This window comes from Oryctolagus cuniculus, chromosome 7 (genome assembly GCF_051225735.1).
Source record: "Oryctolagus cuniculus isolate XC-2025 breed Fujian yellow rabbit chromosome 7, ASM5122573v1, whole genome shotgun sequence".
In the NCBI taxonomy this organism is placed as follows: Eukaryota; Metazoa; Chordata; class Mammalia; order Lagomorpha; family Leporidae; genus Oryctolagus; species Oryctolagus cuniculus.
In genome coordinates this window covers 160,430,798-160,437,354 of record NC_142873.1, presented here as the reverse complement: position 1 = coordinate 160,437,354, position 6,557 = coordinate 160,430,798, and the positions used below count along the sequence as shown (strand labels likewise).

Here is a 6,557-nt window from a genome sequence, read left to right as displayed (position 1 = left end):
AGCATTTGACACTCGGGAGCGCGGCTAAGAAAGACCAAAGGCGACCGAAGTGATCTGGGCCTCTCCTGTCAGCGAGAGTTGAAACAGAATCTGAATTTAAAATGTGGAAAAGGATTCTTCCATACAAACGTTGGTGCTAGGGGCTGAATTCCCCCTCTGCTTGTTGGGGTCTCGTGTGACAGCCCCCTGGGGACTGCCTTGCCAGTCACATGACCAGGGGCCCTAGGGACATCCTAGGGATGGCCACATGGCCGGAGCTGCTTTGATGGGAAGCCAGGAGCCTCTTCTAGGTCTCCCACGTGAGTACAGGAGCCCAAGGACTTGGACCATCTTCCACTGCTTTCCCAGGCCATAGCAGAGAGCTGGATCGCAAGTGGAGCAGCCGGGACTCAAACTGGCGCACATATGAGATGCTGGTACTGCAACACCGGCATAGGTAGAAATAGGTTACCCACTACGCCACAGCGCTGGCCCCCCATTTACATTCTTAAGTACTTTTGTGTTCTGTGGGCGCCAATAACTTATCTGATTTCCCTGCTTTGTGTCAGTTTGAGAATGGAGTTCGTTAAAGCAGGAAGTCACGTGGTAAGCCGTGCGATGACACTAACGGACCAGCAGCACCCGCTCACGCTCACAGCACAATGGACACACGGTGCAGCGTGTGCCAAAGCCCTCACCACAGCCCAGGGGCCAAGGGGCTGCACAGTTCCTGTTTAATGGGTGAAGAGAGGACGGCTCCAGGGGTAACGAGCGCCAAGGTTACGCGGCTGGCAAGCATCAGGACGAGGATTCGACCCCAAGCCATCCAGCCCCATTGTTCATGCTGTTTGTCTGCGTTTGAGTTGCACCGCGTTTACATTTGGTCGGATGAAGCTGGCGCTGTGGTGTAGCGGGTAAAGCCGCTGCCTGTGGTGCTGGCATCCCATATGGGCGCTGATTGGAGACCCAGCTGCTCCACTTCCCGTCCAGCTCTCTGCTGTGACCTGGGAAAGCAGTAGAAGATGGTCCAAGTCCTTGGGTCCCTGCACCTGTGTGGGAGACCTAGAAGAAGCTCCTGGCTCCTGGCTTCGGATGGGCGCAGTTCCGGCCATTGCAGCCACTTGGGGAGTGAACCAGCGGATGGAAGACCTCTCTCTCTCTCTCTCTCTCTCTCTCTCTTTTCTCTCTCTGCCTCTGCCAATCTGTAACTCTGCCTTTCAAATAAATAAATAAATATTTTAAAAAATTTGGTCAGAATCTGCTACTTGGCTGGAGATGGATGTAAATGCCTACCTCAGTACCCTTCCTGGCTTCCTAGAACTTGAGTGATGGCAAGGGTTCCCCCTGTAGCCACCGGTTTGATGTTGGGATTATAGATAAGAACATCGTTGGGACCACAGGTTCACGTTGGTATGCTCCCTATCAAAACTTGATGTGAGAGGATGAAATACCTATATGCGTCATTGTCTTAAAACTCTGTTGAGGCCCACGCTGTGGCGTAGTGGGTAAAGCCATCACCTGCAGTGCCGGTTTTCCATATGGGCACCTGTTCAAGTCCCAGCTGCTCCACTTCTGACCCAGCTCTCAGTTATGGCCTGGGAAAGCAGCGGAAGATGGCCCAAGTGCTTGGGCCCCTGCACCGCGTGGGAGACTCAGAAGAAGCTCCTGGCTCCTACCTTGGGTCTGGCCCAGCCCTGGCCATTGAGGCCATTTGCAGAGTGAACCAGCGGATGGAAGATCTGCGTGTGTGTGTGTGTGTGTGTTTGAGTGTGTAACTGTGACTTGTAAATAAATAAAAATAAATCTTTAAAAAAAAAAAACCCTATCAGGCAGGCGCCGCAGCTCAATAGGCTAATCCTCTGCCTGCGGCGCCGGCACACCGGGTTCTAGTCCCAGTCGGGGTGCCGGATTCTGTCCCGGTAGCTCCTCTTCCAGGCCAGCTCTCTGCTGTGGCCAGGGAGTGCAGTGGAGGATGGCCCAAGTGCTTGGGCCCTGCACCCCATGGGAGACCAGGAGAAGCACCTGGCTCCTGGCTTCGGATCAGCACGGTGCGCTGGCAGCAGTGCTCCCGCCGCAGCAGCCATTGGAGGGTGAACCAACAGCAAAGGAAGACCTTTCTCTCTGTCTCTCTCTCTCTCTACACTCTGCCTGTAAAAAAAAAAAAAAAAATTCATAAAAAAACCTATCAGTTGAAGAATGCACAGTTATTGCTGCAAAACGAAAATGTAGCACCGGCTGACTTTGAGAGATGTGGATTTATGTGCAAAACAATGATTATGAACCTTCAAAGGGACAACACACAGGGACAGAGGCCGATCATGCGAATGCTCAGAGTGTGTCGGGCAGATAACGCTGGGAAGATCAGCGTCCTAACAAGCCTTATAGGAAGGTAAATATGGGGCAGGCGGTGGGCTCCATGGTTAGCATGCCTCTTAGGACGCCCGTGGCCCGCATCAAGTGCCCGGCCCAGTGCCCAGCTCTGCCTCCTGACTCCAGCTTCCCGCTAACGCACACCCGGGGAGGCAGCAGTGGCGGCTCTAGTGGCTGTGCCCTTGCCACCACGTGGGGGTCCTGGAGGGAGTTCCCAGCTCCTGGTTTTCACAGGGTCCAGCCCCAGACATTGTGGACATTTAGGGAGCAAACCAATAGATGCGAATGTGTTCTCTCTCCAGAAGAAGCTCCTGGCTCCTGGCTTCGGATCGGCGCAGCTCCGGCCATTGCAGCCAACTGGGGAGTGAACCAACGGATGGAAGACCTCTCTCTCTCCCCTTTTCAAATAAATAGAAATTAAAAAAAATAAAATATAAAGGTGCATCCTTTATAAGGCAGAGTAAGTGAGACTATATTATAATTTAATTGCTGTGGATTAGTAGAACGACTTGCATTCATAACAGTAGACAACGTTTGAGACCTGTGTTTAACTTCTAGCTAAACCCATTTGAGTGGTCAGTCTTCCCGCAGACGCCCTTTTTGGGAAGTCTTCGTGTCTGGGGGGATGAGTTAAAGGGAGAGCATCAAACGCGCTCTAAGAGAAGCAGGACCCGCGCTCACGTATCCTGTTGGTAACTGATCCATGCAGTGTAAGGAACTGGAAAAGTTAGGAGAAATGAAGAAAGTGTTAGAGAAAAGTGAGAAATGTCCAAGTGAGTTTGCTCCTCCGTCATCGGCTGAAAGTGGGATTTATGTGGTGTCGCAGCTGTGCCTGCGAGGGATTCAGGGGTTGACAGCGATGAGAAACGGGTGTTTCCATGCTCGGACGCTAAACCTTTAAACTATGACTACTGAGCTTTCAATGTGCCAGTGCGCGAGTATTTAAAATAAAATTTCCAATGATTTATTCTATCTCAGAAGTTTATTTTAGAGGAGATATTTATCTGAAGTCAAATATTGACTTTAATAATGGGACATTCAACATTCAGTCCAACTGTGTATTCATGAGCTGTTCAACTGTGGAATCCAGGAATGAAACTTAAAGTGATATTTAAAACAAAAGCTGATTCAGAGGCAGGAGGGGCAGAACTCAGCCCATGCTGGGGTCCAAAGGCAAAGTGCCCCGCACCGACGTTGGCTGCGAGCTGCAGAGCCACTGGCGTAAAAAACAAAACCAAAGCCGTCCCCAAGCCAGCGTGGTCTGGGAGGGCACTTCCTGCTCGGCGTTCTGTATCAAACATTTACCAAATGTTCCCCCGGCAGGGGTTGGCACGGGCACACCGACTGGACAGAGTTAGAACCAATCACGAAAATACGGAATTTTTTTAGTGGACGGCGCAGTACCCTGAATCGTTTTATCAACAACACAGTAGACTAAGATCGCTGTTTCAAGGATGTGAGGGGTTTCTCCTGGAAGAATGGAGAGAGACGTTCTCTGAGACTTTTAAAATAAATTCACACTTCTTGGGGGGACATTTTTGGAGCCCATGTTAACTGATCAAAGACAAGTTCAGATTTCTCGCAAGCACTGGTGACCAAAGTGCAAATGGACGTCGTCCCTGCTGACCCCACCGTGGGGGAGCTCCTGCTCGGGCCTGGACCCCCGGCACCCCAAAATATCAAACATCTGAAAACTCACACAGCAGAAGCCCCCAACCTGTTCTCCAGGCAAGATGGCGGGCAGGGTGAGTGTGCAGCGGTTACCGCGCCGATGCCACCTCGCACGAGGTCAGCAGCCGACTCGCCACAGCTACCATAGGTACGACTGGCCGTGCGCATGGAAAATCCACTGACACAAAAGCTATTTCTGGAGTTGCCACTGTCAGGTTAAAAAGGGACCGGGACAAAATCCTACAATGAAGCTTGACTTAGAGACGCCAAGGTTTGTAAACTCGGTGACGCAAGTCGTCCTCAGCCCGGAGGTCAGAGACCCCGTGGGAGCGGCACAGCTGATGCACTCGCCGCACACACCCCAGGGACAGAGGCTTCTTTGTGGGCCATCCGGGCCGGGGGGTAGGAGGCTTCGGCGCCGAGCAGCGCCACCATGATGAATGCGGCTCTTCTGTCAACAGCTGACGACAAACCCCCACCGTGGGGAGCTCCAGCACACCCCGATTCCGCAGACACAGAATGCATTTGGTCAAACCAAGTCAGGGTAAGGCCAGTGTGGGCGTGGGCGTTCACCCAGTGCTCAGGGCACCCACAGCCTGCACTGGGGTGCCTGGGTTCAAGCCTCAGCCTCACTGTCCATCCCCGCTCCCTGGGAGGCAGGAGGTGACGGCGCAAGTACCTGGGTCCCCGCCACTCAACTGGAAGACGTGGACTGAGCTCCCAGCTTCCAGCTTTGGCACCAACCAGGAGCTGCTGCAGGCATTTGGAGAGGGAACCAGAAGATAGAAGCGCGCGCGCGCGCTCTCGCTCTCTGCCTCTTACATAAATAAAGTTTAGAAGGAAAAAAAAAAAAAAAAAACAGAGGCCCAGTTACTCCCTTTCTGCTCCGCTGAAGTGCGGCGTTGACCTGGTGCCTGTGAGTGGACAGCGACCTTGACAGCACCCCTAGGAGGCTGCCTTGCTGTCATTGGGTTCTTTGATGGCCTCAGACCCGGCTTTGAGGTTGATGAGCTAAGTGGGAGTGGGGACGGGGGTGGCTGGTGGTAGTGTTTTAACAGGCGAGCTAAAGATGGGTCAGGAGATAGAATTAGACCTGGGATTGTTCCAAAGAGAGCATAGGAAAAGTCAGGTGTGAACCAATCGTTCCCCAAACTGTGTCACCTGTGGCAGCACCCGGCGATCTGCAGGGCGTGGTTCTGGGGGGTCTTCCTGGAGCTGCGGCAAAAAGGGAGCCCAGGTTAATGCTGTGCTGACCTGGGGGAGGGCGGGGGCGGCGGCTGGTGAGTGTCACAGACCAGGAAGGAGACCAAGCAGACAAAGGAGACAGACAGAAGGGGACAAAGCAGCAGTACAGGCACCAAAGCTGTCCAAGAACCACACAGTTCTGTTGTGCATAGGCTCCCAGTCCACTTGGGGAGGGTCAGTGCAGGCAGGGCTGAGAGAGGAACCTCAGGGCGGCTCCACACGCACCCCTGCCCGCCACCTCGCCTGGAGAGCAGGCTGGGGGCTTCTGCTGTTTTGTTTTGCTGCTGTGTTTGGAAGTCGATGCAACGCGAGTTTCCAGGTGTCCCATGTTGTGGTGTGCCTGGGCCCCAGACCCAAGCAGCGCCAGCCTCCGGGCGGGAGCCTCCCCCGGCTGTGGTCAGCCTTTCACAGTCCCGCTTGCACGTGAGTAGGAGAAATGCTGTCCTCCACGGAAGGGCTGAGAAATGCCGGCATTTGGTTGCTTGGGGTCAGATAAGAAGCAGAGTGACCGTCAAGCCGGCTGTGCACGGGGAGAGCTCCAGTTAAGCAGTAGTTTAGGGCGAAGTCAGCTTCCCCAAGTAAGCCAGGGCTGCTGGGAGTGACTTCCACGGCTCGGGCTAGTAGTGCAGGCATCCCCACTGTTGTATGATGGAAATTTAACCCCTGCTTCTGAAACAGTCCAGTCCAGAGAGTTGTCAGAACTGGCTTATTGATGGGTTTAGTCTACATTTTAGCAGAAATCAATCATTACTAAACAGCCAGCCATTGCTGCAGATCACAAATCTCTGAACCTGTTTGAAATGAAATTTATCTTTTTATTTAAAAAAAACAGAAAAATAAAATTAATATTTAAATATTTATGAAATGTAACACATTGTGGTCTTTCTGCTTTTTGCTGGTTGAATATTATGGTCAGTGGTGCACTGAGCCTGTGATTATAGGGTGGACTGAAAATTTGTATTTGCAAAAATCAAAGAAAAAAAAGCAAGCAAGGAAAGAGGGGATTGGGGCAGGGAGGGCATTATGATGGTCTTCTTAGAACCGTACCTCTGAAATACGGGAAACCTTTTCTTTATTTATGAATAAAATTTTTAAAAAAGAAATGAGGCCGGCGCCGCGGCTCACTAGGCTAATCCTCCGCCTAGCGGCGCCGGCACACCGGGTTCTAGTCCCGGTCGGGGCGCCGGATTCTGTCCCGGTTGCCCCTCTTCCAGGCCAGCTCTCTGCTGTGGCCAGGGAGTGCAGTGGAGGATGGCCCAGGTGCTTGGGCCCTGCACCCCATGGGAGACCAG

General features: G+C 52.7%; 1 long non-coding RNA gene across 1 annotated transcript; it reads left to right on the top strand.

Moving 5' to 3' along the window:
- The first annotated feature begins 4,264 nt into the window (after positions 1-4,264).
- LOC138850441 (uncharacterized) lies at positions 4,265-4,879 on the top strand. Its single transcript, XR_011390199.2, has 2 exons — positions 4,265-4,564; positions 4,681-4,879. It is a non-coding gene; the product is annotated as an uncharacterized LOC138850441 (long non-coding RNA).
- The last annotated feature ends 1,678 nt before the right edge of the window (positions 4,880-6,557 follow it).